Raw genomic sequence first — 27,385 nt, 5'->3', positions numbered from 1 at the left:
TCGTGCCCGCCTTCACTTGATCCGTCGGGCATCCTCCGGTCCTGGAGATGGCAGCGACGACCTCATCCGCCGTCACCGAGTCATCCAGGCCCGAAATACGCAAAACCACGCATTTAGTAGGCCTGGACACTCGGACGTCGTCTGGTCCTAGTGACGCCCTGAGCTTCTCCGCTAGGGCGTCCGCTTTGGGACCGCTGGTGGTCCCCGAGATCTCCAGGAGGCGACCCCCGGTGGCAGTTGTTTTGCACCGGAGGCCCGTTATGCCGAGATCACTCAACGAGATCTCGGCTTTTGCTTTGGCCAGGATGCCAGCGTACGAGAGACCCCGCTCCTCCGCCCCCGGCTGCAGAGTGAGAGCCACTGCGGTAGAGCGAGGGGTCCTGAGCCTCGCTGTCTGGCGCTTGGCCGCCGCTTTCTCCTTCTGGCGCGCCTTCTTCGATTTTCTGGCAGCGCCCGCAACCGTCCACTCCGCCTCTTTCGCCTCACCGGCCTTTCCTCGAGTGCGCGGCGCCCGTGCCGGTTGGGCGGCACGGGGCGCTGCGGCCTGGGCCACATCTGTCTTTTTGGCCACTTTTCCCCTTTTTTTGATGTTCGTAGTTGCTGCAGCAGCCGGTTGTGCCGGTTGGGCGGCACGGGGCGTTGCGACTTGGGCCGCATACGTCGGCGGCGCCGGTGCGCTGCGATGGTCTGCAGCTAGGGGAGGACGTAGAATCCTCCCCTCGAGCACCGAGAAACGGGCGTTGAAGCTCGCCATCTCCTGACGGATCAGGCGAGTCAACTCCGTCTCCTGCGACGACTGTTGCAGTTGCGGTTGTGGCGTGTCCCTCAGAAGGCCCACCTCCCGCCTGAGGTGTTCGCGGCGGAAGTTGGCCATCTCGGCCTTGAGCTCTTCGTGTTCCTTTCTGAGGACATCCACCTGAGCTGCGAGCTTGGTGTTCTGGGCTCGCAGCAACTCCGTCTCCTCCGTGTTGGTGCGGGTGAGTAGCACCTGGGCGCATTCCAGTATCGAGGCCGTGGCCTCTTTGAGCGCCTTCTGGCTGCAGCCGCTAAGGCCCTTCGAGACCTTGCCCACTCTTCTGATGGCCGCAACCGCGTCTGTCATTTTCCTATTGAGGTCAGAGGCAGGAAGCTCATCTGCCTCGACCCCTGAGAGGGCAGCCTCTCTCGACTCCGACAGGGGGGTGGCTCTGCCTTCCACCACCCTTTTCGTCAGAGCCGCGATCTGCCGCTCGTCCTCTTTGAGTTTATCGGCGGCTGCTGCGGCCTTCGTTGCAGCCGCAGCCTCTCGCCTGGATAGGCCGATACCGGCATACTTGCCGGTAGTAGCGGGCCTCTCTTTCCGTCTCCTCTCCGTGTCGCTCAGTGCCGAATCGGACCCTGAGTCTGCGCTCTCTCTCACGCGTTTGCGTGAGCGTTTGTTGATGCTCACCGCGCTCGCCACGCTCATGCGGCTCGACACGCTATCGGTGTCCGAAAGCACGCCCAGCCTCTCCAGTCGTACCACAGGTACTCTCGTCAGATCGGTGTCCAGTATGCTCGCGGTATGGTCGTCAATGGAAATCGGTAGTGCGACTTTGTCCCCCTCATATTTCGATATGGGACTGCCCGATCCGTGAAGCGGATCGGGGAGGGATTGACACCCTCTTGAGGAATAATTTTTTTCGGTAGCACTCATTTTACAAATTTTTTGCCGGGGCTGCCGGCGGGATAAAGAAAGGATAGGAGGAGGAAGGAATAAGGATGAGGAAGGGTGGGAAAGGAATGCAGTCGGGACCGATCTACCCCTCGGCCATGCATCCCATCGCGCTGCGAAGCCACTTGGGATTGGGTGGTTTTTTATCTGAGAGGTGTCCTTCCTCTGGGGCCGGGCGGTTAAGCCAAGCCCCCCGACGGCGGCATTGAATCATGCCTCCGTCCGCTGTCCGGCCAACCCGACTCAGCGGACCCGCCGAAAGGTCTGCTCCTCAGTGAACGAGGAGACAGACGAACGAATCCCGCTTAGATGCGCCTGCATCTAAGCAGGTGCGGTCGCGTCTCGACCCCACTACAGAAGTAGGAACAAGAATATTTACAGAGCAAAAATGTACAAACAAAACAAAACAAAACACAGCAAACGAAACAAAAGACAAAAATAATAACGAAAACAGAACAAAACAAAACAAATAAGTAAAAGCAAACTCAAATAAGAGGAAAACAAAAGAAAAGAAAAGAAAATAAAATTTACAAAAGAAAAAACTCCCCCTTCTTTGCCACGAAGCCGCTCCACAGTCCACACTCTGTTAATAGAGATGTACCGGGAGCGACCCCTGACCCGCCGCGTCAGTCTTAGCCGTGGCCGGCGAGCAAGCTCAAGCCGGCCCCGTTGCCCAGGGTACGCCACGAGGAGGCGACTGACATGTACCCCAACCTAACCTAACCTAACCTAACCTAACCTAACCTAACCTAACCTAACCTAACCTAACCTAACCTAACCTAACCTAACCTAACCTAACCTAACCTAACCTAACCTAACCTAACCTAACCTAACCTAACCTAACCTAACCTAACCTAACCTAACCTAACCTAACCTAACCTAACCTAACCTAACCTAACCTAACCTAACCTAACCTAACCTAACCTAACCTAACCTAACCTAACCTAACCTTTTTTTTTTTTTTTTTTTTTTTTTTTTGTTTTACTAGGAGGAAATGCATTTACGCATTCCGCCCGGCCGAAGGGGGACCGGGTCGGATATGTGGGACTCCCGGGGCAGAAGGCCCCGTCCTACCCACTAAAACCTCCTAGAATTTCCGCCTCACCGCAGGCGACAGGGCTACGGGAACGCGCGTGGCTCACCACCGCGGCCCTGCCAGCGGCCGTCGCTGTAAAGGGGCGACTCGCCGCGAAAGGCGCGCCAGGTGTTACGGCGCACCTTCCGTCTCCGCCTCCGTCAGAACCGCGACGGACTCCCCCCGAGTCCGCCGCTGGAGGCTAGGCGGCAGCGGATGTAAAGTTCCGCCGCCGTCCACACTGTGTCACGTCCGGGTTAATGCGTCCGGCCCAGATGGTCACGGCGCCGCCGACCAGGTCTCCGTCGGCGCAGCGGAAGCGAATCGGGATCGTCCTCCCGCCGTCGCTCCGCCTCCTCCTTCGCGGACATTACGGCTTCGCTGAAGACCCGTAATGCCGCCCACGCCTCTTCGCTCGTGACCACCTTTCGAATAAGGGCCGGAAGCGAGATGTCAGGTCCGATTATCGTGGACAGGGCTGCGCGAGGCTCCGCCCAGGCTGGGCACTCTGCGCGCGTGTGCTCGGCCGTGTCCACGGCTCCGTCGTCGCAGTGTAAACATACCACCGACGGCTCTCTCCCGACCACTTCGCACAGGTATTTTGCGAAGCAGCCGTGCCCGGATATGAGCTGCGTCAGGTGGTACGTCAGTGGGCCGTGCTTACGCTCGACCCACTCTCTCAAGACCGGGCGGATCGCCGCCACGAGTTCCCCACCGGCATCCGGAACTCGTAGCCGATCCTCCCACTTCTCCATGAGGCGGCGTCTTCCCTCCTCCCTCCACTGCTGGACTACTCGCGGGACGAGTCGAGTCCCTCCCGCCCTTGCAGCCTTGGCCCGCCAGTAGACACTCGAGTTGATCTCGGCCTCGAGGTCCCATGGCGGGCTTCCGGACAGCAAGCCGGCCGCGGTGTATGACACCGTCCGGTACGCCCGAGCCGCCCTGAGCGCCATCGCCCGCTGCGGACGTCGCAGCGAGGCGACGTTGCGAGCGCTCAGAGCGTCCGCCCATATCGGCGCACCGTAGAGTGCCATCGAACGCACCACGCCGGAGTACAACCGCCTGCAGGAACCACCCGGTCCCCCGACGTTGGGCAATATGCGGCCCAACGCTCCGGCTGCAGCCACCAGTCTTGGGGCCAAGCGCCGGAAGTGCTCCTCGAACTTCCACCTGCCATCGAGGACGAGTCCTAGGTACTTCATCGTCGACCCGATGGTGATGGAAGTTCCGCCGACAGTGATCGTCAGCCCTTGAGGTGGCGCGTTCCGAGGTCCGTGGAAGATCAGGGCCTCGGACTTGTGCAAGGCCACCTCAAGGCCCAGAGCACGAATGCGGTGGACCGCATGCGCCACTCCCGCCGTGGCGAGATACGCCGCCTCACGATGGGTGCTGCCGCGGGCCGACACGAGGGTGTCGTCAGCGTAGCAGGTCACGCTGACCCCCCGCAACGTGGCCCCGCGAAGCACCCAATCGTAGCCGATGTTCCACAGTAACGGCCCCAAAACCGAGCCCTGTGGAACACCGCACGTCATGTCCCTCCTGCTAAATCCCTCCGTCGTCGGGAACGCAACCGCCCTGCCGGAGAAGTAGTCGGCGATGGTTCGCTGCAGATATCCTGGAACGTTGTGGTACTTCAGGCTCTCGAGTACCACTTCCCAGGGCAGAGTGTTGAAGGCGTTGGAAATATCCAACGACACTGCCAGCAACACCCCACCCCGAGAGACCTCCTCCTCTGCTAGCTCCCTCAGCCTGGCGACTGCGTCGAGAGTAGAGCGGCCCCGGCGAAAGCCGAACTGCGACTCGCTCAGGCCCGGCTCCATGCTGTCGACTAGACGGGCTGCGATGATACGCTCAAAGAGCTTGCCCGCTTCGTCGAGCAGCACGATGGGTCGGTAGGCCGACGGCTGATCGGGGGCTCGTCCCTCCTTGCGGATGAGTACGAGCCTTCCCGTTTTCCACCGATTCGGAAACCTACCCTGAGCCAGGCAGGCGGAAAACAGCCGGCACGTGCCATCGCCCAACTCCTCCAGCGCGATCGCCAGCGCGCGTCCCGGTATCCCGTCAGGCCCGGGGGCTGTCCTTTTCGAACGGAGCTTCAGGACAGCCGCACCCAACTCCGCCTCGGTAACCGGGGACGCATGACCCGCCACCTCCCCGACGTATTCGGGCTCCATCGCCGGTGGGACGAACGCTTCTCTCTCCGGGAAAAGCTCCTCCGCGATTCGTCCCAGAAGCTGCGGCTTTATGGTCGTGGTGAGTGGGGGTGTCCAGGGTCGGAGCTTCTGTCTCACGACCCGATACGGTCTCCCCCACGGATCTGCCTCGAGTGAGGCGAGCCACTCCACCCACGCCGCTTCCTTCGCCTGTGCGATCGCCGTCCGGAGTGATACGCAAGCCTCCCTGTAGGAGGTGTAAAGAGCCTCCTCCAGGTTGTGGTCGCGTATCCGTCTCCTCCTCGACCTGGCGTATCGGCGGCGGGCCGCAACGCACGCTCTCCGCAGCGTCCGCAGTTCCGGGCGCCACCAGTATACACGACGACGTGGAGTCTGAGACTGCACCCTCGGCATCGCCACATCGCAAATGCGGAACAGGGCGGCACCGAGTCGGTCAGCCTCTCGGTCGACCTGGACGACCGGGTCGGAACCGGCGCACCAGGCCTCCACGATGGCCGCCTCTTTCGCCAACTGGCTGTCGAGGCGGCCCAGACTCCACCGCGGACCTTCTGACCGCTCAACAGCGGGCTGGATGACGGGAACCGCGGAGACATCGAATCGGATATATCTATGATCCGAAAGAGTCTCCACCCCCGTCTCCACCCTCCAATCCCGAACACGGCGGGCTAGGGCGATGGACGCGAACGTTAAGTCCACGATCGACTCGCCCCGCTGCCGCACGCACGTGCTCTCCGATCCGCTGTTGATCGTCGCGAGCCCCAGTGACACGGCCCACTCCTCTAGCACCTCTCCTCGGGCATCGGTCGCAGGGGAACCCCAAGCCGTGGATTTGGCATTGAAGTCCCCCGCGACTATCACCGGTCTCGGTGAAACCTGCCCGACCAGAGCCCCGACCTCAACCAGAAGTTGCTCGAACTCGGCGAGACTCCGGTTGGGAGAGGCGTAGACTCCCACGAACGCGCTGTTCTGTACGATGGCGGCCACGCACCCTCTGCCTTTGGCGACCCAATCGATCGCAGGGGCGCCGGCGATAGCGGGAGCGACGATGGAAATCACTCCCTCGTGGTCGGATACCCAGTCGTCCCGTAAATGAACGACGTAGGGCTCCGCCACCACTGCCACTCCGATTTGCCACTCCGCCATGCTCTGGACTAGGAGGTCCTGGGCTCTGGCGGAGTGGTTCAAGTTGGCCTGGAGACAACGCAGGGCCATTAGTGTGCGGTCTCCATAGGCTCCTCAGTCCTTAGGGACACGGTGACGGGCCCTTTCGTCACCGCACCTCCCGTTCTTTTGACAGGGCGAGCTTTGCTGCCCTGGCACGCCTTACTGCCCAAGGCGTGCGTCGCCGGCTTACCGGCCGCTGAGCACAGGATGCAGTTCGCATCAGCGGCGGTGCATTCGCGGGCCTTGTGGTCGGGTTTGCCGCAGCGGAAGCACAAACGGCTGCGGTCCACGCCCCTATCACAAACGGCCCCCATGTGGCCTCCCTCCAAACATTTATAACAGCGGAGCGGCCTCGGCTCGAGCAAAAGCACCCGCGCCGAGATCCACCCCACTCTGACTCTGCCGGTTACGAGGATTTTCTTGGCCGCCGCGACTGGACAGAACCTAACCTAACCTAACCTAACCTAACCTAACCTAACCTAACCTAACCTAACCTTTTTTTTTTTTTTTTTTTTTTTTTTTTCGGTTGGAAAATCCTCGATGGAGTCCCTCCGCCCCGGGGGAGGGGCGAAGGGGACTGTCAGACTCCTACTGACTAAAAACCAACCCGTGTCCTCCAGGTACCCGTGCGTCGGAAGGGCGGGAATCGCCGAAGCATTCGTCGCTACCCCCCCGACGGGTATTGGCTCGCCAGGTGGTCGGGCGAGCCCCGTCACCCACTGCGGCTGTCACCCCGGCCGCAGGACTCCATCACGAGGCGCGCGTGCGGAACACGACGCCGCCGCCTCGAGGCCTGCTGCTGATCGGACGACGAGACGCCCCGAGTCTGTCGTCCGCAGGCCACGCCCTAGGGTGGTCGGAGGTCGGCCACCCTACGACGCCCAGTTCGTCTGCTGCGAGAGGGGAGAGAGGAGGCAGCCTCTCTCTCCCTTTCCGCCGCCTCCTTTGCGAGCATCACGCCCTCGCAGAAGGTGGCGACGGCACTCCACCCTGCCTCGCTCCGAACCATCGTTGAGACGACAGCCGGAAGCGAGAGGTTTCCCGCAGCACCTACGGCCGCGACGAGATCGCGGCGCTGCTCAGCCCAAGCTGGGCACTCCGCCAACGTGTGCAACGCCGTATCGTCGCGACAATCGCCACAATGGTGGCACTGGGACGTCGGCTCCCGGCCTATGCGACACAGGTACTTCCCGAAGCACCCGTGTCCGGTAAGCACCTGCGTCAGCCGGAAGCTGAGGGCGCCGTGGCTCCTGTTGAGCCACTCCTTCATAACGGGCCTCACCGCCGCTACGGCGGCGGCTTGCCCCGCCGTGGGTAGCGCCAGACGCGTCTGCCACTCCGCTACTAGGACCTGGCGAAGCTCTGCCCTGCGTGCCTCGATCTGTCGAGGCACCAGGCGCTGGCCTCGCTCGGCCGCCTCCGCGCGCCGCCAATAGAGCGACGCGAGGAGCTTTGCCTCGAGGTCCCAGGGCGGGGATCCGGCCAGGAGACTCGCTGCCTCGAAGGAGATCGTACGGTATCCCCTTATCATCCTGACGGCCATCGCGCGCTGCGGTCTTCTCAGCACGGCGATGTTTCGGGCCGTCAGGGCATCCGTCCACACTGGCGCGGCGTATAGCGCCATCGACCGTACGACCCCCATATAGAGCCTCCTGCACGAGGAGTTGGGTCCCCCGAGGTTGGGCAGCAAGCGCGAGAGCGCTGAAGCGGCGCCCAACAAACGGGGGGCGAGCCGTGTAAAGTGCGGCCCGAAGTTCCACCGACTGTCGAGGACGAGTCCTAGATATTTCATCGTCGACTCTACAGCGATGGATACCCCTCCCACGATGATGCTGGAACCGGGAGGCGGCTTCGTCCTCGGCCCGTGAAAACACAGGGCCTCCGACTTGTGCAATGCCACCTCCAAGCCCAGCCGCCGGATCCTACCCACGACGTGCGCGACACCAGCAGTCGCGCGTATGGCCGCCTGCCTGTACGTTTTCCCTCTCGCTGTGACGAGCGTGTCGTCGGCGTAACAAATGACGCCGACGCCGTGGAGAAACGCACCGCGCAGAGCCCAGTCGTACCCCACGTTCCACAGGAGTGGTCCCAGAACGGAACCCTGCGGAACGCCGCACGACGTCTCTCTCCGACCCCATCCTTCTCGACCCGGGTACACGACCGCTCGCCCCGACAGGTAAGCCGCGACCATGCGTTGGAGGTAGCGCGGCACTCCATGGTACCGGAGTGCCTCCCTGATGGTATTCCAGGGCAAGGTGTTGAAAGCGTTGGCGATGTCGAGCGACACCGCCAAGACCACCTCACCCCGGGCGACTGCCTCCTCCGCGAGGGCCTTCACGCGCATGATCGCGTCCACCGTCGAGCGCCCCTGGCGGAAACCGAATTGGTTATTCGCCAAATCCGGTCCCACCCTGGTCATGTGCTGAACGAGGCGACTGGCGATGATGCGCTCGAAGATCTTGCACACCTCGTCCAGCAACACGATCGGTCGGTATGCAGATGGTGAGTCCGCGGGCCGCCCCTCCTTCCTGATCAAGACCAGTTTCCCCGTCTTCCATCGGCTTGGAAACTGGCCTCGCTCCAGGCAGGCGCTCAGGAGCGCAGATAGACGTGGCCCGAGGTGCCTCATGGCGAGGACCCATGCACGGCCCGGGATGCCGTCGGGGCCTGGGGCGGTATTCCTGATGCGAGCCGCCGCGACTCTCATCTCCGCCAGGGTCACCTCGGGCACGTCGTCGTTGTCGTCGTCGTCTTCCGCGTCGGGCACGTTCCGAGGCGGAACCATAGCCGGTGGTGTGTGCTCCGGTCTTGTTGGAAATAATACACTCACTACTTCCTCCAGCAGCTCTGGCTGGAGACTCCGGGACAGTGGGGGAGCCCACTGGCGCAACTTGCCCCTCACCATCAGGTAGGGGCGTCCCCATGGATCTAGGTCCAGAGTCTCCAGTAACTCGCCGTTGGCCTGGGCCTTGGCCTGGACGATGGCCAGCTGGAGTGCGTTCTTCGCCTCCCTGTAGCGAGTGTAGAGTTCCGCCTCTTCTCTCTCCTGTTCGACCGCCGCTGTAAAGGGGCGGCGGCGACTTCTTCGTCGTCGGCGGCACCTTGCGTACCGGCGTCGCACCTGTACACAATTGATGCGCAGCTGCGCGATCGACTGCGCCCACCAGTATACTTGGCGCCTGGATGGTATCGGCCGGACTCGGGGCATGCCAGCGTCGCAGATGTGCGACATGCTCTCCTGGAACCACTCCGCCTCCTCGTCGATGTCTGTAGGTCTGCCTGGAGCATCCAGCCAGGCCTTGACGATTGAGGCCTCCAGGAGAGCCTCCCTGTCGAGCCGTTTCAGCGCCCAACGCGGACCGTCTCCGGCGCCTGCCGGGGCCGCTTGAACCGGCCCGATCGAGGTTCGGGCGGAGACGCTTAGTTGGATGTATCGGTGGTCGGATAGCGTCTCGACGTCCTCCAGGACGCGCCAGTCGTGGACGGTGCGCGCGAGAGCGGGGCTAGCGAACGTGAGGTCCACTATTGACCCACCCCGCTGCCGCACGCACGTCTGCACCGAACCTCGATTCAGGAGAAGCAGGCCCTGCTCGACCGCCCACTCCTCCACTAACTCACCCCGCGCGTCCGTAGACGGGGAACCCCAAGCCGCAGACTTGGCGTTGAAGTCCCCCAGGACGATCACGGGACGAGGACAGCTGCGACGGACGACCGTGCTCAACTCCAGGGTGATACTCTCTAGATCTGCGAGAGAAAGGCTGGGGGCGAAATATACCCCCACGACCATGATATCACCCCAGATTGCCGCGACGTAGCCCCGCCCTCGGGTGACGGCCTCGAAGGGAAGGGTGTCGGCGGTAGACCTCCGAATGAGCGCTACCGAGCGGTTGTTGTCGCACACCCAGTCATCCCTGGGTGGCACGAAGAACGGCTCGGCGACGGCGGCCACATCGATCGACCACTGCGCCATGCTTTGGAGCAAGAGATCCTGAGCCCTGGCACAGTGGTTTATGTTGGCTTGGAGAAAACGACGTAGGGCCATTATAAGGTGTCCATGGCCGTCGCCTCCTCCCCAGTCCTCGGCTGATCTTGTGCCGCAGCCGGTGGGTGAACCGGCTGCGAGGAGCTGGTTGCCTTCTTCCTTTCTTTTCTGGCCTTAGCCGGCGGATGAGCCGGCTGTGTCCTGGTAGTGGACCTCGTAGTGGACCTCGCGCAGGCCTTCGACCCGATCTGGTGGTCGGCTGGCTTGTTGGACGCCGCACAGATGACGCAGTGCGGCGTTTTGGCAGGACAAGTGCCAGCCTTGTGACCGGGTTGACCGCAGCGGAAGCACATTTGGCTGCGGTCTACCCCAGCGGTGCACCGTGCCCCCGCATGTCCTCCTTCTAGACAGCGGTAACACCGATAGGGTTTGGGTGGTAAAAGCGCGACCTGCGCCGAGACCCAACCGACTAATATCCTGCCGTCCTTCATCTTGTTGGCCGCCGCTACGGGACAGGTGACGTGTGTCGTCCCGAGACCGGAGACACCCCGACGTATCGTGCCCGCCTTCACTTGATCCGTCGGGCATCCTCCGGTCCTGGAGATGGCAGCGACGACCTCATCCGCCGTCACCGAGTCATCCAGGCCCGAAATACGCAAAACCACGCATTTAGTAGGCCTGGACACTCGGACGTCGTCTGGTCCTAGTGACGCCCTGAGCTTCTCCGCTAGGGCGTCCGCTTTGGGACCGCTGGTGGTCCCCGAGATCTCCAGGAGGCGACCCCCGGTGGCAGTTGTTTTGCACCGGAGGCCCGTTATGCCGAGATCACTCAACGAGATCTCGGCTTTTGCTTTGGCCAGGATGCCAGCGTACGAGAGACCCCGCTCCTCCGCCCCCGGCTGCAGAGTGAGAGCCACTGCGGTAGAGCGAGGGGTCCTGAGCCTCGCTGTCTGGCGCTTGGCCGCCGCTTTCTCCTTCTGGCGCGCCTTCTTCGATTTTCTGGCAGCGCCCGCAACCGTCCACTCCGCCTCTTTCGCCTCACCGGCCTTTCCTCGAGTGCGCGGCGCCCGTGCCGGTTGGGCGGCACGGGGCGCTGCGGCCTGGGCCACATCTGTCTTTTTGGCCACTTTACCCCTTTTTTTGATGTTCGTAGTTGCTGCAGCAGCCGGTTGTGCCGGTTGGGCGGCACGGGGCGTTGCGACTTGGGCCGCATACGTCGGCGGCGCCGGTGCGCTGCGATGGTCTGCAGCTAGGGGAGGACGTAGAATCCTCCCCTCGAGCACCGAGAAACGGGCGTTGAAGCTCGCCATCTCCTGACGGATCAGGCGAGTCAACTCCGTCTCCTGCGACGACTGTTGCAGTTGCGGTTGTGGCGTGTCTCTCAGAAGGCCCACCTCCCGCCTGAGGTGTTCGCGGCGGAAGTTGGCCATCTCGGCCTTGAGCTCTTCGTGTTCCTTTCTGAGGACATCCACCTGAGCTGCGAGCTTGGTGTTCTGGGCTCGCAGCAACTCCGTCTCCTCCGTGTTGGTGCGGGTGAGTAGCACCTGGGCGCATTCCAGTATCGAGGCCGTGGCCTCTTTGAGCGCCTTCTGGCTGCAGCCGCTAAGGCCCTTCGAGACCTTGCCCACTCTTCTAATGGCCGCAACCGCGTCTGTCATTTTCCTATTGAGGTCAGAGGCAGGAAGCTCATCTGCCTCGACCCCTGAGAGGGCAGCCTCTCTCGACTCCGACAGGGGGGTGGCTCTGCCTTCCACCACCCTTTTCGTCAGAGCCGCGATCTGCCGCTCGTCCTCTTTGAGTTTATCGGCGGCTGCTGCGGCCTTCGTTGCAGCCGCAGCCTCTCGCCTGGATAGGCCGATACCGGCATACTTGCCGGTAGTAGCGGGCCTCTCTTTCCGTCTCCTCTCCGTGTCGCTCAGTGCCGAATCGGACCCTGAGTCTGCGCTCTCTCTCACGCGTTTGCGTGAGCGTTTGTTGATGCTCACCGCGCTCGCCACGCTCATGCGGCTCGACACGCTATCGGTGTCCGAAAGCGCGCCCAGCCTCTCCAGTCGTACCACAGGTACCCTCGTCAGATCGGTGTCCAGTATGCTCGCGGTATGGTCGTCAATGGAAATCGGTAGTGCGACTTTGTCCCCCTCATATTTCGATATGGGACTGCCCGATCCGTGAAGCGGATCGGGGAGGGATTGACACCCTCTTGAGGAATAATTTTTTTCGGTAGCACTCATTTTACAAATTTTTTGCCGGGGCTGCCGGCGGGATAAAGAAAGGATAGGAGGAGGAAGGAATAAGGATGAGGAAGGGTGGGAAAGGAATGCAGTCGGGACCGATCTACCCCTCGGCCATGCATCCCATCGCGCTGCGAAGCCACTTGGGATTGGGTGGTTTTTTATCTGAGAGGTGTCCTTCCTCTGGGGCCGGGCGGTTAAGCCAAGCCCCCCGACGGCGGCATTGAATCATGCCTCCGTCCGCTGTCCGGCCAACCCGACTCAGCGGACCCGCCGAAAGGTCTGCTCCTCAGTGAACGAGAAGACAGACGAACGAATCCCGCTTAGATGCGCCTGCATCTAAGCAGGTGCGGTCGCGTCTCGACCCCACTACAGAAGTAGGAACAAGAATATTTACAAAGCAAAAATGTACAAACAAAACAAAACACAGCAAACGAAACAAAAGACAAAAATAATAACGAAAACAGAACAAAACAAAACAAAACAAATAAGTAAAAGCAAACTCAAATAAGAGGAAAACAAAAGAAAAGAAAAGAAAATAAAATAAAATTTACAAAAGAAAAACTCCCCCTTCTTTGCCACGAAGCCGCTCCACAGTCCACACTCTGTTAATAGAGATGTACCGGGAGCGACCCCTGACCCGCCGCGTCAGTCTTAGCCGTGGCCGGCGAGCAAGCTCAAGCCGGCCCCGTTGCCCAGGGTACGCCACGAGGAGGCGACTGACATGTACCCCAACCTAACCTAACCTAACCTAACCTAACCTAACCTAACCTAACCTAACCTAACCTTTTTTTTTTTTTTTGTTTAACGAGGAGGAAATGCATTTACGCATGCCGCCCGGTCGGGGGACCGGGACGGGTATGTGGGACTCAACCGGGGCCTAATGCCCCGTGCCAGGGCAGATGCCCTGTCCTACCCACTAAAACCATCCTCGGGTTTCCACCATGCCGCCGAGTGGTGAGGCCACGGGATCGCCAAGGGCATGCAACCGCGACCCCACCAGCGGCAGCCGCCGTAAGGCGGCTGAATATCCATGGAAAGCGCGCCTAGTGCGCGCCTTCCCCCTCATCCTCCATGTGGGAATGTGACGAACTCCCCCGAGTCCGCCACTGGAGGCTGGGCGTCAACGAAGCTGACGCCCTGCGGCGGATAAGATGGTAGGCTCCGCCGCTGACCGCCGGTGTAAAACACCTGGGAGGCTCGAGTAGCGAGCCCTCCCACTCCCTCCTAGCCAACGAGGCCACTCACATGGTTCGCCCTGACGCCGATCAGGGGCGTACCAGGAGCGGCCCCGCGGCATCCCTCCCGCCAGTCTTAGCCGTGGCCGACGAGCAAGCTCAAGCCGGCCCCGTTGCCCAGGGTACACCACGAGGAGGTGACTGACATGTACCCCAACCTAACCTAACCTAACCTAACCTAACCTAACCTAACCTAACCTAACCTAACCTAACCTAACCTAACCTAACCTAACCTAACCTAACCTAACCTAACCTAACCTAACCTAACCTAACCTAACCTAACCTTTTTTTTTTTTTTTTGTTTAACGAGGAGGAAATGCATTTACGCATGCCGCCCGGTCGGGGGACCGGGACGGGTATGTGGGACTCAACCGGGGCCTAATGCCCCGTGCCAGGGCAGATGCCCTGTCCTACCCACTAAAACCATCCTCGGGTTTCCACCATGCCGCCGAGTGGTGAGGCCACGGGATCGCCAAGGGCATGCAACCGCGACCCCACCAGCGGCAGCCGCCGTAAGGCGGCTGAATATCCATGGAAAGCGCGCCTAGTGCGCGCCTTCCCCCTCATCCTCCATGTGGGAATGTGACGAACTCCCCCGAGTCCGCCACTGGAGGCTGGGCGTCAACGAAGCTGACGCCCTGCGGCGGATAAGATGGTAGGCTCCGCCGCTGACCGCCGGTGTAAAACACCTGGGAGGCTCGAGTAGCGAGCCCTCCCACTCCCTCCTAGCCAACGAGGCCACTCACATGGTTCGCCCTGACGCCGATCAGGGACGTACCAGGAGCGGCCCCGCGGCATCCCTCCCGCCAGTCTTAGCCGTGGCCGACGAGCAAGCTCAAGCCGGCCCCGTTGCCCAGGGTACACCACGAGGAGGTGACTGACATGTACCCCAACCTAACCTAACCTAACCTAACCTAACCTAACCTAACCTAACCTAACCTAACCTAACCTAACCTAACCTAACCTAACCTAACCTAACCTAACCTAACCTAACCTAACCTAACCACCCCAAATCCTATAGACCTATAGGCCTGCTGCCGGTGTTGGGGAAGGTCCTGGAAAAGATGATAGTAGCAAGGATTAAATGGCAGCTGATACCGCGTTTTAGTACTCGCCAGTTCGGATTCATGCCCCAGAAGAGCACCGAAGACGCCCTCTATACCCTGATACACCACATCAGAGGGCTGATTAAGCTTAAAAAGCTTGTCACCCTGGTGTCACTGGACATAGAGGGTGCCTTCGACAGCGCATGGTGGCCAGCTATCAGAATCCGTCTGGCTGAGGAAAAAGTACCGGTAAATATCAGGAGGCTACTAGATAGTTATCTCGACGAAAGGAAAGTCAGACTCAGGTACGCAGGGGAAGAAACGGCAAGAGCCACAAACAAAGGATGTGTGCAAGGGTCAATAGGTGGCCCTATCCTGTGGAATCTCTTGTTAGACCCACTATTACAAGAAATGGAGAGAAGGAAATTCTTTTGCCAGGCGTTCGCGGATGACGTCGTGTTAGTTTTTGCGGGAGACACCGCTCTAGAGATAGAGGGACAGGCCGGAGCCGCCCTGAGTTTTGCTCACGAATGGGGTGTTGCGAACAAATTAAAATTCGCACCTCATAAGACCTGCGCCATGGCAATGACCAATAAATTAAAATATGACACCCCACGTTTGAGCATGGCCGGGGTGGATATCGGAATGTCCGACGAGATTAAGATCCTGGGGCTCACTATAGACAGAAAGCTTACATTTAACAAACACGTCGCGAACATATGTGCCAAAGGCACAGATATATATAGAAGACTGTCGAAAGCCGCGAGAGTGAGCTGGGGTCTACACCCAGAAATAATTAGGCTTATCTATAAAGCAGCAGTAGAACCGATAATTACATATGCAGCAGCGGCGTGGGCACCTGCGGCGGGAAAACTTGGGGTGCAAAAACATCTAAACGCGGTTCAGAGAGGTTTCGCCCAGAAGCTCTGTAAATCCTACCGCACAGTCTCCCTGAACGCGGCACTAGTACTGGCCGGGATACTGCCTCTTGACCTAAGAGTAAAGGAAGCAGCCGCCCTTTACGAGGCACGAAGAGGGTCATCCCGTTTAGTGCTGGGCGATCGAGAGACCGAACGAGCGGCTGGATTTGCAGACGCTCCTCACCCGGCGATGCAGATGGACCTGGAGATCCGAAGTCTCTCAGACCAGAACCAGGTAGACCAAAACAATGTGCAGCAGGTGCGAATCTTCACCGACGGGAGCAAGATTGACGGCCGGGTCGGGGCCGCATTATCCTTATGGAATAATGAGGTCGAGACCAAGGCGGTCAAACTCAGCCTACCCGCGTACTGCACAGTCTACCAGGCGGAACTCCTGGCCATCTGCAGAGCCACAGGCGAAATCCTCAAAAGCGGTGGGAGTTCCTTTGGTCTGTACAGTGACTCCAGAGCAGCGCTGGAGACTGTAACGGGCCAATGGAATCTTCACCCGTTGGCGGTGGAGATCAGACGCAACTTACATCGGGCTTTGGTACAAAGCAAGATAGTATCCTTGTTTTGGATCAAAGCCCACGCGGGTCTCCCCGGAAATGAACGCGCAGACTGCCTGGCGAAGGAAGCAGCGCTCTCGAGCCGGAGAAAGCCGGACTACGACCAGGTTCCGGTTTCATTCGTCAAGAGGAACATTCGTGAGAAGACTCTCGATGAATGGAACCGGCGATACCAGTCGGGAGGGACGGCTTCCGTAACGAGAGCGTTCTTTCCGGACGCGGTAAAGGCGTACAAAATGATTCGGAACATTAAACCCCAAGGCTACCTGACGCAGATGCTCACGGGACATGGTGGATTCTCCGATTACTTGTTCCGGTTCAAGTGCAGAGAGAGTCCATCATGTCTATGCGATCCACAGGCGGTGGAGTCGACGCTGCATTGCCTGTTAGAGTGTCCTATTCATCAAAATGACAGATTTAATTTAGAACAAAAGACGGGGGTGAAACTAGATAAGAGTAACCTACCGGATTTGACTGACAATAAAGAACACAGTACCGATTTTATGCGCTACTGTGAGAAAATATGCAAAATTGTAAATATAAGAAATGTAGATAAATAGGAAATTAAATTATTGGTTTAGCTGTAAGTATTTATAAAATGTTTTAGATTAGATGTAAGCTTTTAAATTGTGTATAGTATATTGAAATTTAATTGTATTATTATTTTAATTGTATATAGTATATTGAAATTGTAAATTGAAAAATGTAAATAAAGACCCTGAAAGAATATCAGGGGTAAAGGGAGGAAAAAACGAGCATAGAAATTGATTTGCTGACAACGGGGTTTTTAGCCGGTAAGAGTCCGGCACTGCCTGGGCCCTCCATTCCCAGGCGTCCATGATGGATTTTCCCCGTATGTCTTTAATTTAGTAAATAATATAGAGGGAGCAAAGTTTAAAAAAAAAAAAAAAAAAAAAAAACCTAACCTAACCTAACCTAACCTAACCTAACCTAACCTAACCTAACCTAACCTAACCTAACCTAACCTTTTTTTTTTTTTTTTTGTTTAACGAGGAGGAAATGCATTTACGCATGCCGCCCGGTCGGGGGACCGGGACGGGTATGTGGGACTCAACCGGGGACTAATGCCCCGTGCCAGGGCAGATGCCCTGTCCTACCCACTAAAACCATCCTCGGGTTTCCACCATGCCGCCGAGTGGTGAGCCCACGGGATCGCCAAGGGCATGCAACCGCGACCCCACCAGCGGCAGCCGCCGTAAGGCGGCTGAATATTCATGGAAAGCGCGCCTAGTGCGCGCCTTCCCCCTCATCCTCCATGTGGGAATGTGACGAACTCCCCCGAGTCCGTCACTGGAGGCTGGGCGTCAACGAAGATGACGCCCTGCGGCGGATAAGATGGTAGGCTCCGCCGCTGACCGCCGGTGTAAAACACCTGGTAGGCTCGAGTAGCGAGCCCTCCCACTCCCTCCTAGCCAACGAGACCACTCACATGGTCCGCCCTGACGCCGATCAGGGACGTACCAGGAGCGGCCCCGCGGCATCCCTCCCGCCAGTCTTAGCCGTGGTCGACGAGCAAGCTCTAGCCGGCCCCGTTGCCCAGGGTACACCACGAGGAGGTGACTGACATGTACCCCAACCTAACCTAACCTAACCTAACCTAACCTAACCTAACCTAACCTAACCTAACCTAACCTAACCTAACCTAACCTAACCTAACCTAACCTAACCTAACCTAACCTAACCTAACCTAACCTAACCTAACCTAACCTAACCTAACCTAACCTAACCTAACCTAACCTAACCTAACCTAACCTAACCTAACCTAACCTAACCTAACCTAACCTAACCTAACCTAACCTAACCTACCTACCTACCTACCTACCTACCTACCTACCTACCTACCTACCTACCTACCTACCTACCTACCTACCTACCTACCTACCTACCTACCTACCTACCTACCTACCTACCTACCTACCTACCTACCTACCTACCTACCTACCTACCTACCTACCTACCTACCTACCTACCTACCTACCTACCTACCTACCTACCTACCTACCTACCTACCTACCTACCTACCTACCTACCTACCTACCTACCTACCTACCTACCTACCTACCTACCTACCTACCTACCTACCTACCTACCTACCTACCTACCTACCTACCTACCTACCTACCTACCTACCTACCTACCTACCTACCTACCTACCTACCTACCTACCTACCTACCTACCTACCTACCTACCTACCTACCTACCTACCTACCTACCTACCTACCTACCTACCTACCTACCTACCTACCTACCTACCTACCTACCTACCTACCTACCTACCTACCTACCTACCTACCTACCTACCTACCTACCTACCTACCTACCTACCTACCTACCTACCTACCTACCTACCTACCTACCTACCTACCTACCTACCTACCTACCTACCTACCTACCTACCTACCTACCTACCTACCTACCTACCTACCTACCTACCTACCTACCTACCTACCTACCTACCTACCTACCTACCTACCTACCTACCTACCTACCTACCTACCTACCTACCTACCTACCTACCTACCTACCTACCTACCTACCTACCTACCTACCTACCTACCTACCTACCTACCTACCTACCTACCTACCTACCTACCTACCTACCTACCTACCTACCTACCTACCTACCTACCTACCTACCTACCTACCTACCTACCTACCTACCTACCTACCTACCTACCTACCTACCTACCTACCTACCTACCTACCTACCTACCTACCTACCTACCTACCTACCTACCTACCTACCTACCTACCTACCTACCTACCTACCTACCTACCTACCTACCTACCTACCTACCTACCTACCTACCTACCTACCTACCTACCTACCTACCTACCTACCTACCTACCTACCTACCTACCTACCTACCTACCTACCTACCTACCTACCTACCTACCTACCTACCTACCTACCTACCTACCTACCTACCTACCTACCTACCTACCTACCTACCTACCTACCTACCTACCTACCTACCTACCTACCTACCTACCTACCTACCTACCTACCTACCTACCTACCTACCTACCTACCTACCTACCTACCTACCTACCTACCTACCTACCTACCTACCTACCTACCTACCTACCTACCTACCTACCTACCTACCTACCTACCTACCTACCTACCTACCTACCTACCTACCTACCTACCTACCTACCTACCTACCTACCTACCTACCTACCTACCTACCTACCTACCTACCTACCTACCTACCTACCTACCTACCTACCTACCTACCTACCTACCTACCTACCTACCTACCTACCTACCTACCTACCTACCTACCTACCTACCTACCTACCTACCTACCTACCTACCTACCTACCTACCTACCTACCTACCTACCTACCTACCTACCTACCTACCTACCTACCTACCTACCTACCTACCTACCTACCTACCTACCTACCTACCTACCTACCTACCTACCTACCTACCTACCTACCTACCTACCTACCTACCTACCTACCTACCTACCTACCTACCCACCTACCTACCCACCCACCCACACACACTTATTTTTTTTCATTTTATTAGTATGCTATATTTATTTATTTATTTATTAAAGCTACCACTTGTCGCAATGTATTTAACCGTTAAGACCCGCTAAGAAACTCAGTAATTATTTGTTTCCATCGCTTTAATTACGGAGTGCGTTAGTAGACAATTCATTTTTAATAAAATCTTGTATTAAGTAATATTCCTGAATTATCAATGGTTTTTAATTTTTTGCAAGAGATTTAATTTTTTTAATATACTAAGTTTGAAACAACAGTGACATCTTATCCTGGATCCTTACGGTCGGTTACGACCTACCCAATGTAGCCACGCCCGCGCCGTTGTCCACGTGGATATCCTGTATATAACGTAATACGCTGCCTGTAGTATTGAATGACTGCAATAATATTTTAAACTCTCGCGGTTACAATACTATTTCTTTTTAAAACCAGTGTATTATTGTCTCTTCGTAATAATTCCACAAGATATATGTCGGCGATTCGCCAGAATTCTCCCCGGGATTCATGTAGAAATACCGAAAAACACTTTTTGCATTAATAAATTTAATGGTCTGAATAGTGAATAGTTCTACAATTATCCGAGGAACGCCGGCCTGAACTTACTTTTCTACTAACTAAACTATGATATCCTTTTTTTATATCAACAACAAGACCATATTTATTTTGTTACAAACATAATAACTATTAATGGCTTATAATAATAAAAAAAAAAATATAAAATTATTTTTGATCTTAATTAAAAATCGAAATATATTGTAATTAGCTTTATTATTTATCACTATCTATATTAAAAATATACCGGACAAATCAAATTTACACATTTCTTGACAAAAAGAAATCATATTTACATTTCAAACTTATTAAAACAAACTTTATGACAAAAATAGATCATATTTATATTTCTAAATTATTTAAACAGTATTAGTTAATAATTGCCATAACCAAAACTTCTACTAAATCTTAATTTATTTAATTCCTTACTTATTATAATAAATCTATCCGGAAATCAGGCTTAAAACGCCATAGGTACAAAACAAATGTTAATGACTTGCTTGATACATTCTACATTCCAAAATAAGAAATATAACTTAGTATTATCTAAGATTGATTATAAAATGTGAATTACAATTTATTATTCTACATTTTACTTACTTTATTACTAAGAGTAGATAATAATATTTCCTGTATTATTAAGTCTCAAATTATTTGATAGATGTCGCTTTACAGATTATAAGTTTTATTGGATTTGTTACATATATTGACAACAGATGGCAGCACGGCGAACGCGCATGGATATAGTTTTGTTTTGAATTGTTACATAAATTGAAACTAGATGGCAGCACTGCCGAGCGCCCATATATACTTTATTCAAGTAGGCTTTTACGAGCACTTTTGAATCGTCATTTAACAAACTATTTAAAGTAAAGCTACCACCGGTTAGGAATGTAGATTCTACCGAGAAGAACCGGCAAGACACTCAGAAGTTACTCTTTTTCAACATTTAAAAACAGTCGTGTTAGTTAAATACAATTATATATGTATGTTATGTCTCCTGCCTCCAGGCAGACTTCCAAGTCAACAAGCATTAACTAACTAATGTACTTTTTACAATTGACTTGAATCTATGAAACACCGTGTACAAAATGCCGTTAGACATAAATTGTATGAAACATTAGCAGCCTGTAAATTTCCCACTGCTGGGCTAAGGCCTCCTCTCCCTTTGAGGAGAAGGTTTAGAACATATTCCACCACGCTGCTCGAATGCGGGTTGATGGTAGTAATTGTATGAAAGTAACCAAAGTACAATCGAGCTGTATCAACATCAGCTAGTTGTAAAACTTTCTTAATCGCGTGCGGAGCTTAGTTTCCTTATCAGCGATGATATATGAGGATTGCAGTGAAGTCCATCTGTGCACTGGTCCATCACGTGCCCAACCTGCAAACATCGGCAGCATCGGATTGGCCGTGGCAGTAGTATTGCAGAGACCCATCCTACCTGCAGTCGTCCTTCGCCGCTCAATTTTGTAGCATTCCCGATGGTGTATCTGAAGTAGTATCCTATTTTAACGTATTATATGTGCCAGGATCCGTACTTCAAAATTGCGTATTTAATTGTATTGTAATGTATTTAATTGTATTCCGTAATTCAAAAATATACTTGAATAAAATATATTTCGGTTTGATTTGATTTAATAGAAGATGATGGAGTTGATAATAGATTGTAACTAAAGAACACACAGATTTTTCCGTAAAATAATTTAAAAGCATTTTTGAATTACGTTATCGAAATTACATAATAAAAGCTTGTTTAACAGATTTTCAGATAGATCGAAATAGATGTTGTCAGCTTAGACCGATAAGGATAGAGGAGTAAAAAGTTTGATGAGACGTTGATTGGTTAAACAATGCTATCTTCTTCCTTCGTATGATGACTGAAAGAGAGAATGCACTGTGTAACTTAAAGTCCGCTACATAATACGTCATTTAGTTAAAAATAAAATACGTTGAATAGCTTTATTGTAACTTTATTTATTAGTCTTAAGAGAAAGGCAGTGGAACATTGTGTTAAAAATTAAATTAATTGTAATAATTTATTTTCATATTTAATTTTTGGTTTTGTCTGATTTCTTTAAATATTTAGATGTCTGCATCTAACCGAGACCTGGAATCAAGATTGAATATTAGATTACACAAAAATAATGATTTAAGAGGTACCGAAAAAAAACATTTTTGACACAGCGACATGTTATTAATCATTAAAGTGTTCTTTACTTTAGTTTTAGTTATTGGGTTGACATTAATGTGATTATGTCAAATATTTAACACTTCGTAATGATCTAATATTTACAAACACACACACTACATAATGAATTATAAATAAATTGGAGTCAAACTTAGTACTCTTTTGGGGAAAGGTGAAGGTACTGGTAACACAAACCGGCCACTCCGCCGAGCAGTGAGATTATGTTGGTGAAGGAGCTCAGGTTGTCGATGGTGTGCTCGAGATGGGAGGTTATCAGCGACGAAAGCGCACTCGTATTGCTCGCCAACCTGAGGATAAAGGGAGATTTTTTTTTAAATATAAACACACGTATATATGCATAATGTCTTTTGATAATAAAAGGGTTTGTTCCATAAGACGATTTTATCGTTTAATATCGATTCCTTTACAATATCCGATCGAGGTGCAATAAAAAATATGATTATGACACTTCGACCGATGTATATAAGTATTGATATTTGTGTACCTTTCCGTGATCTCCAATAAAAACAAAGAATGATAACGGGTCATTCTGCGCAATACTATAATATAATATGCAATAGATCAGAACTATATATGTAAAGAACTGATGCTCGCAAGTTTTACTGAAGTACAGTCAGTGTTCGTAAAGTCTGATTGACGACAAGTCAAGTGTTTCAACTTTAAAATATTGTAAAGATCTGAACTTCAATCAAATCTAAATTAGTTGATAAAAAAAAATTATGACACGTGATTCAATATAAAGATGTCACTCATTCCATATCTAGTAGTATGTATTTATTATCCCGAAAAGAATGAACAAGAACCTCAGTAGGTACTCTTTTACTTAAATGAAATTTCACAGTCGGAAGTCAGAAACAAAAACATATTTTACCACCCACACGTACTCGTACAAAGATAAATAATAATATATATAATAATGTCGATCGATTGACTGCAATCTCGTCGTGAGTAATCACAGGTCTGATTAATGCCTACTCCCTTGTTTGGCGTTAGCATATTGTTATTTATTAAACCTTTATATGAATTTAGAAGGAAGCCGGTCTATATGTGAGTAATCTCGTGTACATTGTGTTACTATTGTAGATATCATGTTCCCATCCCTTTCCTCTATTGACACAGAATCAATCAGCCTTCAAACTATTACACAATACAAAGCCTGGCTGTTTGGCGAGGGCGGCGACAGTGAATGTGACTATATACCTGGTTAGAATAGTTTATATTAAGTCGTACATAAAAAAAAAACAAATACTAAAACTCCCTAGGATTCGTAAACAATATAACACACTCTCTCAACAAACGTTTCAGCTTGTCCAAATTCAGTATATCGTTAAATTTTCAAACTAACAAAATTAAAATGCTTAATCAATAAATTTTTACTTAAAATTTTATTATTTGAGTTTCAATTTTTTTTACATTTTATCGGTGATGTGGTTTCTTATACTTGAAGTATAATTTTTGATAGTATAAGTCATATGATACATTCTTGGCAACAGTTTACATGAAAATTCCCTTTCGCTATCCGATAACAGCTTAAAATTTTTGAAATATATGTGTCATTATGTCGTTTTGACTTAGAAGGTACTACACTTACTCCATTTGACACTCCACGCCAGCACTCATCTGTAAAAGAGATATTTCTTTATAATCGGTTGTTGTTCATCGAATCACCAGTACGTTCTCCATTTTCAATGCCGATTAATCGGCACAATGAGAGGCAGACACAGATTGATAATTTCAACTTTATTTTGCTCTTTAACTTGGTTGAGTAGGTGACAGCCTCTCATCACATATCACATTGGTGTGTTCCGGTTTTAGGGGTAAATGAGTCAGAGTAACGAAATTCGCACACATACATAACCGCATTAGTAGTAGTTAGTACTGCGTTGGCGATGTAAGGAGGGTTGACATTTCTTACAGCGTCTATATCTGTGGGCGGTAGTGACCACTTACTATCAGGCGGCCCACTTGCCCGTCCCGTCAACTTTATAACATAATAAATATTTTTTCTTCACAGTTTGCTCCTAAGAATTTCTTGTCGTAAAGCCCTTTTGTTACCGCGACCCAGGAACAGCAGCTATATCTTCCTACTAGCTATCCCAGGATAGTTTACTTACCATGAACATGACAAGCGACGAGAGAGCAAAAGCTGAGAGACCAGAGAACACGCGCGCCATCTTTGCTGACGAGTTTCTTCAACTGTGCTGTAGATGAAATTATTGCGACTTATATACTATGGTGAGGGAATTTGCGAGTAAAATTATATGAACAATGACTCTAGATGTTACAATTAAATAAAATGTGACATATTCATCAGCACGACAACGTAGGGCCTCGCGCTAGATTCGCTCTCGTTAAAGAAGAATAGAAAAAGGCCGGTACTACATATTGTTTTTATAATATCATTTAAATTATATTATGTACTAGCTTGTGCCCGCGACTCCGTTTGCGTGACTTAGAGCCTCAAAATTAGTTGTCTGTTGTGGCATTGTAGTTCCCAAATGGATGGACAGATTATGTTTTTTTTTTAAATATATGACTTATTTGAGAGCTTCACCATCAATATTAATCACTAAATTTATAATTTAATCTTGTAATATTAAAAAGTTTGATGTATTTGTCTAAGTGCATAATTTATACGATATTTCACGTAGAGCCGTCGAGGATTAAAGCATAGATTTTTTTAGAATTGCGAACACGCGACGGAGCCACATAAACGTAAACTGGACTCACTTAAAAGTAAACGAAAAGTTTTTTGGAATGAGAGGGACCCGGTGTATAAACATAAAATCACCTGCGCCGCACCCTGTTAAAATCTCTGCTTCTATCACGTTGCAAACTGATCACCTTTCATCTGATACCGTGACATAGCTTTGGTGGGCTTAGATTACATAGGAGATTACTATACTATTATAGAATTCATTCAAACATACAAAATATAATGTAAAAGTTTTTTGTAATTCTCTAATTATTTAATAATTTCTTACTTAGATTAGTAGTCACGCTCGTATATTTACTGTCAAATGCAGAGGGATGATGTAACGCCACTCTGTAAAAACATTTTAACCTCATCCTGGTTCGTAATTCGGCCTGCCAGTATAAAGTAACGGAGGAACTCGTAGAAGAAAGTAAGTACCAAACCTAAATTCACGTCACCCTGATAAATAAAAAAACAAAGTAATTTGCAGTAAAAAAATGTCTAAGTTTAAGTAAGTAATATACACATACAGCCAAAGTTTAATTTTGTTTGTTTGTTTGTTTATATTTACTAACTAAGAAAAGTAGTAGTTTTTTTTATAATAAAATCTAAATAAAATCTAACCATGCGTCACTAACCTAACTTATAATATATCCTACTATCCAAACAAAATAACATCATACAAGACTAATTATTGGAAGCGCCAATTTTTAACAAACATAGTAATAATTCAGGAAGTCAATGCACTTATCCAAATAAACAAAAATAAAATATACAGGTTTTTCAACTATAAGGCAACCGAATCAGCCTAAGCTGAATACTGTTTAATATACTAATATAATATACTAATCAATGAGAGCTCAACTTACCTTGGACTTTGTTCTTATCTCTGTGTTTGTATCTCCATGTTCTTTAACTTTTTGTTCGCATTATGAATTAATCAGACCGTTTTATAGACTGTAGTTAACCAAAGTTTCAAACAAATCAACTTGAAGATATGTTTTCAATAAATATTTAGATGTATTTTTTTTTTGAATTGACATATAAATTTTCATATATAATATAATAATAATGCGTCAATAGCGCAATGGTGTACGGGCCGCCTAGCGGTGTAAAAGTCGCAGGATCGATCCTGACCCCTTGGGCTGTGGTCGTGCCCGCTCCTAACGCAAGTGAGAAGCTTAAAACGAGGGGTAAATAGGAATATCAGTAATTTCTTAATTAAGTTTTCTAAGTTGTCTTGGGTCTGGGTGTTTGCGGTACCGTCGTTACTTCTGATTTCCATGATACAAGTGCTTTAGCTTCTTACATTGGGATCAGAGTAATGTATGTGATGTTGTCCAATATTTATTTATTATTATTATTTATTTATTATTATTATTTATTTATTATTATTTTAGGCCTTACTAGTATACTTAGCAAACAATATATATATTACGAAGTTAAATGAGGACCATCGTTATCAGATTTACAATTAGATTGACGAGACATTGTAAGAATTTATATTTATATTTGAATTCATTTATTTTCCTACGACGGCTGGCAACCCGCGACCGACGCTAATCCCGTCGCCGCCGCTCCGTCTACTTAACTCCCGCGTACTAAAGTTATAGATATTGTCCTTCTATTGAGTGCAGCCTATATATATATATATATATATATATAGGCCGCACGAGCTCAATATACCCCCACCGACTACGTTCTGAGCCGAGGTGCGATCTCATAGGAGACACCCTCAGCACGAACGTCACTTTCGAGCCCAAAAGGGTTCACCCTAAGGCAGAGTCTTAACACTCGCCCCAACGTTCGGTGACACTGTAAAGGCCAGTAGGGCCAACAGCAATACTCAATCCAGATACAAAAAAAAATAGCTCAATATAACTTAATTTTACTAATAATTAATCTATATAGATTAAAATAATTACATTTATTACAATATCTATTAGATGTAATGATGTAGTAATGCGCTTTACAATATGTGCACAGGGCGCAATGCGTCACCGGTCTGGCGCAAGATATTGTGATGCGAACCCATACGTTTTTACCCTAGGAGAATTCGGTTAACGCGGCTAGAGCAGTTTTCACTTTACATTTAGAATTAAATAAGAGAGGCGGAGGGGGAGAGGGAGGGAGAGAGAGACTATATGATTATAATAAATTAAAATACTATAAATATTCTATCGCAGCTACGATTCGATAAAAATGGTTACAGCTTTAAATTTAAATTTATTAGGATAGAGATATTTGAATACAAATTTAGTTTTATATTCGTTGGAAGTTAATGATTATA

This window comes from Vanessa tameamea, chromosome 27 (genome assembly GCF_037043105.1).
Source record: "Vanessa tameamea isolate UH-Manoa-2023 chromosome 27, ilVanTame1 primary haplotype, whole genome shotgun sequence".
Classification (NCBI taxonomy): Eukaryota; Metazoa; Arthropoda; class Insecta; order Lepidoptera; family Nymphalidae; genus Vanessa; species Vanessa tameamea.
Note: the sequence above shows the minus strand (reverse complement) of the source record.